The sequence below is a fragment of the Epinephelus lanceolatus genome, chromosome 14, assembly GCF_041903045.1.
Source record: "Epinephelus lanceolatus isolate andai-2023 chromosome 14, ASM4190304v1, whole genome shotgun sequence".
Classification (NCBI taxonomy): Eukaryota; Metazoa; Chordata; class Actinopteri; order Perciformes; family Serranidae; genus Epinephelus; species Epinephelus lanceolatus.
Genome location: NC_135747.1, coordinates 18370478 through 18383535, shown reverse-complemented (window position 1 = coordinate 18383535; position 13058 = coordinate 18370478). Strand labels below are relative to the sequence as shown.

The 13058-nt window shown below is 43.6% G+C and overlaps 1 protein-coding gene across 2 annotated transcripts in view; it reads left to right on the top strand.

Moving 5' to 3' along the window:
• The first annotated feature begins 37 nt into the window (after positions 1 to 37).
• Positions 38 to 13058, top strand: part of LOC117251495 (polyprenol dehydrogenase) — a 73267-nt gene continuing 60246 nt past the window's right edge. Inside the window, exon 1 of one of the 2 annotated variants that reach the window (XM_078174417.1) lies at positions 38 to 740. The gene's annotated coding sequence lies outside the window, so the exon portion shown is untranslated. The remainder of the gene's footprint in view (positions 741 to 13058) is intronic. The other variant, XM_033617827.2, reaches the window with a different exon arrangement.

Sequence of the window (13058 nt, the reverse complement as noted above, 5' to 3'; positions counted from 1 at the left end):
TCTCTCTCACACACACATACAGAGACACACACACACACACACTCCGCCGTGAGGAATACTAATCAACCTGTTTGCCGTCAAGTGCAGAAGCTCGGTGCGCAACTTGGGGCTTCTCCATTCCGCCTCTGCTGGATTCAATCTAAACCCCCACCTGCTGAATTTCATCGCGTTTTAGTACTAGTGCAACCTTCTGTGAGCGAACCGCGGCTGTTATCACTCCTGTCTCCGTCTCCTCTGGTGTGCGACAGGCAGCCGGAGAGAGTGGATCTGGGGACAGACAGCCCACACTCCCGCGCCGCTTCTAAGCAAGGGAAGCCCCCCACGCGTTGCGCGCCTGGATCGCCGGTAGAAATTCGCGTCGCGGAGTGCGTGTGCATGCGCGTCAGGCTCTAAATGTGTGTGTCCGCGCACGCCAAAGCCCCGGGCTCCGTCCTCAACAGTTGCTACCGGAGCGGCGGAGAGAAGAGGTGGAGAGAGAGGGAGATAGCAGACTGAGGACGGACGGACGCGGAGCCCCACGCCGCTCTGCCCGGCTCTGCTCCTGACATGCAGTCGCTCATCTCTCCGGTGACCAAGGCCATCCTAGTAGCGCTCTTCATCTTCGCCATACTCCTCATCCTCTATGTGATCCTTTGGTACATTTGCAGAGACGTGGACTGCGACCACGGCATTTGAGGATTCCAAACGGGAATAACGGGGGATTTCGCAATGGGGCGCGCAGAGGAGCCCAGGGTCATCCCGTGAGTCTGCTGCCTTCCTTTTGTTTTGTCTTTCTTGATGTGTTTCTAGGTTAACTGTAGATGTGTGTGGATGTCTATGTGTACACGCGCGCTTTCCTGTCGTGCGTAATGTTAAATGCGCTCTGGTTATAAGGTAGGTGATGACCGAAGTGCGTCTCCACCGGCACCCGGTATCCCAAACCCTAAATGAGCAGAGCCCCCAGATTCCTCTCTGATCAACTTGACAGCGATCATCTATCAATTTGGGGTTATGTATAGCGGAGCCGGTGTCGCAGGACTGACAGTGAATTCTCAAAGGTGATACAATGTCATCAGGAGGATATCGAACTGGTGTCAAACGGAAGACGGTGCGGGCGCGCGTGTGTGGGCTCTCAATTAATGGAGTAGGAAGACCGCCGGTGACATTGCGGTAAACGGCGTGGGTGTCCCTTAAGGTCAAGAACAACAGTGTTTACATCAGGTTGCCAATATTGTTTTGTTCTCCCCCCCTTTCTCTCCCTTTCCATCCCCCTCTTCCTCCTTCGTATATCTGCAGCATTAGTTCATGTTCAGTTCATCTTGGTCTCTGAGGATGCTTCCACATTGGCATTTTACATCCAGCGAGATAACAGGATTATCTCCATTGGCTCCTGTGCGTCTTATTCCTAATCTGCCTTGTGCCATGTTTTTGACTCCTTATCATCAATAGCCCGCTAATGCTTTTACGCATAGCGCATTTATATTCCCCGTGACATCAGTCAGCTTGTTCAACACGCTATGTCCGATCTCAGTTTAGGGGAAGATGCTCTTGCATTTACTTTTACACGCACGCACGCACGCACGGACAGCATCTTCTTGGCCACGCTTAATGAATGACTTCTCAATATTGCAGGCACGTTGGCCCCAAATGCCTACACGCTGTCACATGGCTCATGAATCTATTAAACATGTAAGATATGATATGATGCCATATTTCTTCTGGGTGCAAAGCATTTTGTTTTTATTCTCAGCAACCCAGAGTGAGGGAAATTAACAAATTGTGCACGCTTTAAAGTGAATCATGTGAAGGACACACCAAGGACATGTTGCTTTTTAAAGGTTTTTGGGACATTTAAGCAGGAGTGTGGTGAGGCAACACTTAATTTATCCATGTCTCTATCTGCACACAAGAGTTAGCTCATCTTTTTCGCTTATTGTCAATGTGTATGATGTAAACGTGTCTTAATCACACACAAGGTTGACTGAAAGCTTGACTCAGTCCCTCTAAATATTACTGATTGCTGAATGACTGTAGTTCAGCCACCTTTTCATGGAAAGCCACATCACCGTTTTCCACCTTAAACACCCCAGAGGATTTCGACAGCTGAGCATCTCCCCCTGATTCACAGAGAAAGCGCAAGTTTAGGCTTAAAATTTTTAAACCTTCTTATTTTGAGCTACGGGCGCCACACTCGAGTATTTAAAAATCCATAAGCAGCCTAAATGCTGGATGCAGCCATGAGGAAGGAACCCCGCAGCCTCCCTAAACTGTGGTGTGTTTCTCCCGCCGAGGAAAAGGAGAGAGTCTGGTGGGATGGCAGATGCCCTCTTTGACCGGACTACAAAATGTTTCCTGTCAGCCATGAGTAGATATGCAAGCAGCTTGTTTCAGCTTTCAACACACACACTGTAAATGACGGTCCCGACTCAATCTGTCCCAGTAATGACATGAGGAGTGAGAGAAAGAGAGCAAAAAAGTATATGACAACTGCTGGTGTCTGTCTGTTTAAACCAGTGCCCTGGATTGTCTGTGTGTGTGTGTGTGTGTGTGTGTGTGTTTGTGTGTGTGTGTGCGGGCAAATGTGTGTGTGTGTGTGTGTGTGCAAATGTGTGTGATAAGGTGGAAAGAAGGGGAAAAAGCTGTGTTTGACCAACTGTGTATGTTTGTGCAGTTTTTTAAAGAAGAAAGGCGGTGTGTGTGTGTGTGTGTGTGTGTGTGTGCGCGTGCGTGTCAGCGTGGGAGGGGGTTAAACACTGACATGCTCCAGAATGACAGATGAAAAAAAAAAGTGGAGCAGGGAGAGCTCAGAGGGACTCAGCATGGGAGACAGGTGTGTGTGTGTGTGTGTGTCTGTGTGTCTGTGTGTGTATGTGTGCCTTTGCATGCGTGCATGAACATAACTGAAATTCACTCAAGTTTATTGAAAATGTTTTCCTTCATTAAATACTATGTGTAAAGTGTAATACTGCAGTGTACTCGCCGTACTGGCAGAAGTAATGGTTTATGATGTGTGTGTGACCCAAAATGTGAATTAAACAGCAATCTAATCATACACACATTAAACAAATTTTAGACATTGAACACATTTTATCTTAATTTTCCCAATTTTTACTGCATCTTTTTGTCATAACTCATACGCGTGATGCAAATTTATCCGACAAACTTAACAGAGTCGTTGTGACGCTGTGTGGGAGGCAGGCAGGCGCTGACAGGAGGGCTTCTTTTAGAATGCTTGAATGTTAATACACCTTGATAGATTCAAGTTCAATTTAGATTGAAGTCATGAAATATGTAGGGATAAAAGTAAATTATTGAAGCTTGAGGCAGAGGAGAGGGGATTTGTTATCCAAGTGTGGCCTCAACAATGTTCATAAACTGCATGTGACAAAGTGTGTGTGCGAGTGTGTGTGTGTGTGTGTGTGTGTGTGTTGCCATCAGTCATTCGTTATCGCAAATAGTTTACAATGGACAGTGTCTACAGTCTTATACAAAATACCCTTCATGAATATAGTTATTATCAGAGAGGTTTCCCATCATCAAACTATGAATGTGACTGTAAAGGTCAGGATTTTCTATTTGGGTTGCCAAGATGTGGCGTTTAAGGTCACAGAGCAGAAGCTGCATTAACCACGGATGGTAAAAGAAACACATTCAATAATGCTTTTGTTTGGCATTCACTGTGAATAATTCATACTTTTGTGTGATTTCCATTTTCAATATTTGTCCTTCAAGTGTTGAACAGCTGCAAATACTATTTAGCATACTGATTATTAATTTAGCCACAAATGCTGCGGACCTCCATTAGTACTTGGTCCATAACGAGAACAAATATACAACTTGTAGCTAAATTAATCATAAACATGCCTTATGGAAGACTTTTTAGATTTACCAAAAAAAGTAAAGAAAGAAAGAAAGAAAATTTAACCTTAAAGTTGCAAAATTTAGTACTTCATTTTTCCTACATTAATCATAGTTTCTGGATCTATGTAAGCACTTTTCTCACTTCAATGTCAGAGGTCAGGGTCAACTACAGAATAGAACTGGAGCTGGAGGCTCAGTGTTTTGCTCAAGGACATTTAAGCAGGAGTGGATACTTAATGTAACAGGGACTTGAACATGGCTCGTTGAGCAGGAGGATGGTCTCCATTAAGGAGTCATCTCCTCATCTATAAAGTGAAGCTAGTGCGGAAATGCTTCAAACCTGCATTCTTTGTAGCAGCCAACAGGGGGCGACTTCACTGGTTGCAAAAAGGAGTCAAATTGTATGGAAGTCTGTGAGAAAATGACCCCATTTATCACTTGATTTATTACCTCAGTGAACATTTTCCTAATGAGTTTATGGTCTCAATCACTAGTTTCAAGTCTTCAAAACAGCATGATGTTTATGTTGTAATTAATTGTCCCATTAATTCATTTTCCATAACCGCTTATCCTGTTGGGGGTCGCGGGGGGGCTGGAGCCTATCCCAGCTGACATTGGGTGAGAGACAGGGTACACCCTGGACAGGTCGCCAGACTATCACAGGGCTGACACATAGAGACAGACAACCATTCATGCTCACATTCACACCTACGGACAATTTAGAGTCACCAATTAACCTGCATGTCTTCGGATTGTGTGGGGAAGCCAGAGTGCCTGGAAAAAACCCACGCTGACATGGGAGAAATTGCAGGCTATGCACAGGGGGACTTCCCAGGAACCCTGTTGCTGTGAGGCGATGATGCTAACCACTGCACCACTGTGCTCCCTATTATTTGTCCCATTTAGAGTAAAACAGACGATAAAGCAAGGTCATGCTTTGGGCCGTGGCTCCCTTGCAACTGACAAGTCGCTACCATGGTGGTTTCCTTGGTTCTTAGTCAGATCCACTCCTCGCTACCTAACGACATTGCTGACATTTTCTGACATGTCTTATTTTGATTAGTTGATGCATTACCATTTAACATGTGGGCTTCTGCGGTTGCAGTCATTGTTGTGTGACACCAGACAACTGCTTCTTTTTGCGATGTAGACGGATTTGCCCCCAGTTTACAAGTAGGAACTCCGATTTTGAGTGGCGTTGCATTGTACCTTGTTAGTAGATAATCTTAAAGGAGCTATATGTAAGAAATCTAAAGCAAATAGTCATAAAATCATCCTAATATGTCACAGAGACTAAGGAATAATGTTCATATAACATTCTGATCTCACCGACAACAATAGTACGGCCAGAATATTCGCATTTAAAAAAATATTTTACGGTCCGCAAATCATGTTTATGTTTTGAATTTGTGTTTTGGCCTGTTGGCCACACACCGCCGTCTACCGGTCACACAGTCAGTAGAGTCTCAGCATCAGTTACAGTTACGACTGAGCTACAGCAGCACGGCAAGCAGCATTAGCAGTGTCCCGGTACATAGCATTAGCAGCCGGCTCCTCCTCAGCTGTATCCCGGCAGCAGCATTAGCAGTGTCCCGGTACATAGCATTAGCAGCCGGCTCCTCATGAGCTGTATCCCGGCAGCAGCGTTAGCAGCAAAGAAGCCGGACTTGCTCGAACAGTCCGCTGGAAAACCGAAGATCAAGGACACGGCGACACGGCCCTGCCACGGCAGCCACCCGTGGGCAAACAAATCAGTCTCCAGCGTGCCGCTGTCCAGCAACCTCAAATCTGTAGGGGAGGGGGGGCGGACACGACTCGCGACAGTATTTTGAATTTGAGTGCAGTAACTGTTTTGGCCACATTCTTACATACAGCACCTTTAAGTTCCAAGTCGTCTGGAATGCATAATGGTCTCCATATTGTATGCCTATGGTACCCTGCAACAAAACACACACACAACGGTTCATATTTTATCCTATGAATTAGCACCCAACAAATGACATTATGTACTTAATGTAAAGTTACATAATTAATGTAAAGTTACTGTGGTTAGGTTTCGGGAAAAGAAACATGGTGATGACGTATCTTAAACCAACACATAGTTCACTTAAGGTTGACACTTTTCTGAGCACTTTTCCATGTCATGGATAAAGTCCTGTGTTTTGTGACACATCCATCACCCCAAACTGCTTTCTTACAGGGACCGCTCGGGACCACATCCAAAATACATGAGTTATGCAAAAACTACTGGCTCATGTGAGGGATATGAACATATTTTGGCGCATTACTTCTGTAGGAAAATATACAAACAGTGCATGAGAACAGCCCAGCTATTTAGTGTTAAAAAATACTTAAATTTTGAAATAATTATGACACTCCCAGTGGGCTGTTTTTCCCTTAAGCATACTCTGTGTACCTATTTTAATCAAGATCAAATACACCCTCCTATTTTGATTATTCAAGATGGAATTTAGTAACACTTTACTCTTCATTACTTGGATAATGTAATGAATGATTTGGCCATAAAAAATGATATAATTTATAAGGCTATATTACCATCACAACAAAGAGCAGTTATTAACTTATATATGGTAGGAATGGGATCTAATCCTCATCATATCGATATCATCACCTGAGACTAGATACTGTGTGATAAGTGTCTTTTCCTGGTTTTAAAAGCTGCATTACAGTGAAGTGATGTCATTTTCGGAAGTCAGACTGTTTTAGCTGTTGTATTAATTTGCCTTCACCCACTTAGTCATTATATTTACATTATTGATGATTTTTTTTTATTAAAAATCACATTTTGTATATATTCTATGAAAAAAAAACAATAGCCATGATATTGTTGCAATATCGATATTGAGATATTTGGTCAAAATATTGTGATATTTGATTTCCCCCATATGGTATTTGTGGCTTATTCCTGCCAAAATGAAAGCAGTTGTGCTGTTGCATTTAAAAAATGCTTGAAAGATGCATAAATGTTGTGCAGTGTGAAGTAGAAAAATAAATTAAGGATAGTTTGGTTTATGAAATGTAAATTGTTGAATATTTATTAAAAAAATCAGTAAATGGATTTGACTAGAAGCTACATATTCTCATTTTTAAGCTCAGCTTTTGTGTGTGTTTCTCTGTTTCAAACACCCTCCAGAGACTACATTCATTTTCCTAATTTTAACCTCGGAGCTGTGTGGTCATTCAAGTGAATTGCATTTAATTAATTGAGTTTGCATTTATAAATTTTAATCTGAAAGTGAATGTGAAAGAACATTATTACTCTCAGGTTATGTTTGTTGGTTTGTCTGTTAGTGAGCAGAATATATCTAAAACATATTCTGAGGGTAGTGAAATCTTGCCGAGAGTGAGGCCACTGTCCACGGAATAAGGCAACAGTGTTTGGAACAAGTCCAGGGATTTTAACAAGGCGATTTTAACATTGTGACTTAGAGCGTTTTTAACTTTTCGCATAAACGACTGCACTGGGGCAGGTGTCCCATAGTTGTTATTATCACTGCTTGTATTCTAAGGCATATCCAGAAGCAGATAAAAATATCCAAACAATTTCTATCATTAAAATAACAAATTCAGATTGTCCGGCCTGGTCCGAGGTATCCACTCCTTAGTGCACTCACTGCAGTCCAAATGATAAATGGTCTAAATTTAGTTTAGTTTACAAAACTGTGTCACCACAAAAAAGGTTTGTCCACAAAAAAGGCACTGACCCTCTGTCTTTCTCGGTACATATCTAGGTCACAGTGCTACTACATTTAAAGGATCACAATCAAAAAATATTTTAACTTTAAAATACTGATAATGGCATCAACCTCAAAAATCCCATGGCTCTGCTTACTGACATTTACTCAACCTAACACAGTGGACAGGCTGGTATTCTGGGCAGACATTAACTGCTTTGATGGTGTGCCACCTTTTTCTTACTTTTCAAATAACTGATTTTTGAGGTTGAGCACCCACCTTTTCTCTCTGTAATGTGCATGTGTTGTGTTTTTTCCCACCCCAACTTATTCACTACCATCAACATTACATACCAGGGGCATCCTGTTGCACATCACCCCCCTTGTCTCTCTCATCTCCTGTCCTATCAGCTCTGAGCACGCCCAAGGAGGCTAAAAGAGCGCCTCGAAAGAGCACCAAGTAGACACCATCCCTTTATTTCTAGCGCTGTCTGCTGTGACCCTCCAACTTTGCAACTACAGTTACTCACGTATGAGTCATACTATATAGCTACCATGGGGTCAAAGACTGTGTTCAGTCATTTATGGAATTGCCTTGGTGAACAGTGAACTGAACGCATCAGTTTGCAACTTATGAACTTGAACATAAGCATCGTTCACTCGCCCATCAGTCATCGTTTTACAGCACCAGGGTGGCTGTAGCTCAGAGGTAGAGTGGGTCGTCCATTAATCAGAAGATCAACAGTTGGATCCCCAGCTCCTCCAGTCTGCAAGATAAAGAAGACGTTCCAAGTGTGTCAAGAACTGAGTAGCAGATGGCACCTTGTATGGTAGCCTTGGCCACCAGAGTATGTGTGTATATGTGACTTGAAGCGTGTAAAGCAGTTTGAGTGGACAGTAGACTAGAAAGGCATTATACAAGTGCAAGTCCATTTACCATTTACCACCCAAGGACTTACGGCACCTGGCATGCTTACACAACACTGATGGCTAACGCAAGTGACAATTCAGACAACACGGCTACCCATACTGGTGACGCCAATTCATACTGTGTGGATATTTGAAGGATTTTATGAGCAAATCATTACCGATTCCAACAGGGAAAAAAATCTCACATTTATATGCAAATTGTGCCTGGCGGGTTTGAAAAAAAGCAAACTAGTTCCATTTTTGGGATGGTGAACTTCATTCAAAATTCAAATTGTGAACTAGTTAATTTTAATCTGTGTTTAATCTTTTCATTTCAATCTGTCCGAGTGTGAACCCTCAAACTGGCTCTTTTAAGGAGTGAATTCTGGTCAGGATGACCTGATGTCACAAATATGACCTTATTCTGAAGGTCTAAAACTGAAATTGGCTCTCAGAAAGATAGAAGCACTGGAACATACACACACACACACACACACACACACCTCAAAGCCATAAAAATAGATTGTGAGTGACTCAGCCGTTATGTAAAGTCCATCTCTGATAGGGCCGCCTGGGGCTGTTTATGTCAGTTTAGCTTGACGGCACTGGAGCTGAGGTGACACGTGTCTGCTGTGTCCGAGTTTCAATACACACTCACACACATTCGCACAGACACGCACACTCTTTTCTCAGAATATGCGTGCGAGCCTCTCCCCCTCTCACTCTTCCTTCCTTTCTCCTCTTCTAAGTCGACATTCCCCAGTGTGTGTCCCCCGATGGACAAAGATGTGATACAGTCAGCGTAATGGACTCCCTCCAGCCCAAACAGCATACATTATTAGCATTTCAGCGCAGTCTGGGAGGGAAACACCACGTTAGACATGAATCACATCCGCCATCCCTCTGGCCAGGTGGACGATCAATCGATACTGGTAAACAGAGCAAACCAGGTCTTGAATCCAGAGCTAGACGCATGCAGCTTGCTGTTGTCTTTATTAAACATGAGATCTAGTCCTGTTGGTGTTTGATTATATATTTATCATCCGCACTGGTTCCCTGTGGGGAAACCTTAACTTGTATTAATTATAATGAGTCGTTTTAATCATCTTTCATGCAAATACTGTTTCCCCCCCTTGTCAACCTGGGTACGGCTTTTCCATCCTCACTAGAATTAAAATTCATGGGGAGACACTGCAGAGTGTTTTAAAATAACTGGGAAGGCCTTAGTTTGAAAATGGCCACATTTAAATATCTAAATTTAGCCGAAAATGTTTTTCGCCACCCAATAACTAAGCCATGCCAGTCCAGCACTCATCTGCTGTGGCTTGAGCGCTGTAATGATCTTGCCATCATACCACAAGTAATCAGGGGCAGCATCACATTCAGACGGGTGATATCTGATTTAATTTTGTTTGACACAGTCACACACCCAGACAAAATGCCCATGTGTGTTTATGCGACTGCATGACCGGTGTTGTCGGGTTAAACTGAGAGGTAGGTGAAGGGCTTAAAGCCAAGAAAGCAAAACACACACCACCTTAAAGTCTTTCCGTGTGAAGGGAGAGACAGGAAGAGAGGAAAAAGGCAGAGGGAGACAGAAAGTGAGAAAGCAAGAGATGAAAGAGTCTCCTCACAGTCCTGTCTCGGTGACAACAGGTTTCAGGCAGAAACAGAAGCGCTCGCACACTGACTCACAGACTGTTAAATTAAATGTGTTAAATACTGTGTGTGTGTGTTTGGGTGTGTGTGTGTGTGTGTGTGTGTGTGTGTGTTGCATGGAGTTAATGACAGATTTAATTGGTGCAAGCAAATATCCCTCCCACTGCTCCTCATTCTACATCTACTAATGGAAAGGCATCCACTCCCTGAAGACAGCGAGTAGAAACAGTGTTGGGATGTATTTGGTGAACACACACTCGCACAAACACATACACATATACACACACATTGTTGCGTACATACTGAAATTTCTGCACAAGAATGCATCTGTAGACACATGAAAATATGTATAAGGATGAGAAAAAACATTATTTGCAGCAGCTATAGTTACAAGCTGTAATTGACTCTCTCACACACAAATGTACCTTGATGTATCGTCCTAACTCGTAGCTACAAGCTCATGTTTTGCTTTTGATCTAAAAAAACATCCACAGATAATCAGTTGAGCCCGATCTGATTGATGTTGAAACTATCCATAATATTTAGTTTTAGCTGATGCTGTGACACACTGCTTTTATTCTGGTTTTAAAGTAGGTGCTATACAAATATAAAAGGCAGCATGACTCTGCACCTGCATGATCTATTCCATAGTTGGTCAAGTTATTATAAATTAAGGACAGGTTGCTTTAGATAACAGACAGTCTGCCAATAGTCAGATCCAACCCTTGCTCCTCTACAACGCCAGCCTCTTGCCCAAATATGGTCAATTCTGGCTCCAAATTAAGCAAAATGGCGATGGCCAAAGTGCTGAACTCGTCCTCAAACTAATGGGTGACGTTATGCTCCTCTATGTCCATGTCCATATATGTCCATTATTTTTACAGGCTATGGTTAGGAGTGACATCTTGTAGAAAGCTATTGGTTGCATGCCTTGTTATTGGAATTGCACTTTGTCATCAATGCTAGTGCTGTTAGCTTAAGTTAGTGATTTTGGTGTACAATATGGCAGTTTAATGTGGTAGTGAGTGGTGTGCAATGTTCCTGTGTGGCCCTCAAAAATATGCTGGCTCCCTATATTGGCACTTAAAGCCTTTGCACACTGAGTCTGTTTTTTTTTTTTTTTTAAGTAGTTAGCTGAACAAAATAGTTACGCACAGAAACCCTGTACACTGTTTTCGGTGCATTTTATTGCTCTACTCAAATTTGCAATCCATCCATCCATTTTCATCCACTTATCTGAAGGCGAGTTGGGGGATAGCAAGCCGAGCAAAGTATTCCAGCCGTCCCTCTCCCCAGCAACTCTTTGCAGCTCCTCCTGGGAGACCCTGAGGCGTTCCCAGACCAGACTAGATTTGTAAGCCCTGGGTCTCCTACGAATGGGACATGCCTGGAACACCTCTAACGGGAGGTATCCCAGGAGACCCAGAAGGCATCCTGATCAGATGCCCGAACCACCTCAACTGACCCCTTTCGATGCAAAGGAGCAGCAGCTCTACTCCGAGCTCCCGCCAGATGTCCGAGCTCCTTACCCTATCTCTAAGGCTGAGCCCTGCCACCCTTCTGAGGAGACTCATTTCAGCCACTTGTATCTGTGACCTCATCCTTTTGGTCATTACCGATGGCTCATGACCATAGGTGAGGGTTGGGACGTAGATGGACCAGTAAATCGAAAGCTTTTCCCTCCAGCTCAGCTTTCTCTTCTCTCTTATGAGCCGGAAGAGCTGAGAGAGCCTAAATTGGCACTTAGTCACCCCGGGCTATTCCTTCCATAAATGTAATTCAGGTGTTGGAGAAAGACTGAAAAGTGGAAGCAAAGACCAATTACAGTTAAAGGAACAGAGTGTTCATAAACCTTCACTGGATTTTAAGAACTCGAAAGCATTGTAGCGCATTATCACGTTTACACATGCAAATTTCTAACCGATCAACAAGCAATCAGAACATGATTACATGTATAACTGTATGAGTCTCGAAACCCATCAGCTATCGTCTGATGACGATGTGGCCTCCGGCGGCAACAGTTGATATTCTGTTGGAGCCAGTTTAAGACAGGTCTAGACAGTATTTCAATGAATCTCTATAAACAGACATTTGCATATGAATGCATTTAAATTAGAATAAAGCTGATAAAAAACCTAAGCTGTTGTCGGACGATAGCCGATGGGTTCAGAGATAGCATTTCAGTCAATGTGTCCTGCCTCTATGGCTCTCCACACGGACTGTTTACCTACATGAAACCCAAGCCCTCTCAAACATGATGCTACTCATAGTCCAAACGGACTATGAATGGAAACCAGAACACTTCCACTACCAAAATCTTGTCCTGTTGCCAACAGATTGGGGGCGGCAGTAGCTCAGTCCATAGGGACTTGGGTTGGGAACCGGAGGGTCGCCGGCTCAAGTCCCCGTCCGCGCTCCAAATGCGGAGCGTGGACTGGTGGCTGGAGAGGTGCCAGTTCACCTCCTGGGCACTGCCGGCGTGCCCCTGAGCAAGGCACTGAACCCCCCAACTGCTCGGGGCGCCTGACCAAGGCAGCCCCCTCACTCTGACATCTCTCCACTTTGTGCATGTATAGGTCCTGTTTGTGCATGTGTGTGTATTTCGGACCTGTGTGTTAATAACAACGGAGTGAAAAAATTAAATTTCCCCTCAGGGTTATTTCCTGAGTGACTTTTACCTCATCCCAAAAAATCACCTTTGGGACATTTGTGACTCTTTTTGTCACAAACCCTGTAAATCAGGGACATGAGTCTCAGACCAGATGTAAATCCAGGATGTTGTTATATGCTGTGTGCAGTCACCTACTCCAAACACATGTAGAAATCTCAGGTTTCACTTTCATGTTTACAAGCTGGCCTTTGGCTTGCCTCCCCATGGAAAGCCTGTGGCGGCTGCAGCTGAGGCGACACAACAATTACCAAATCTGCCCACGTACAGTCCACTGCCTTTTCCCA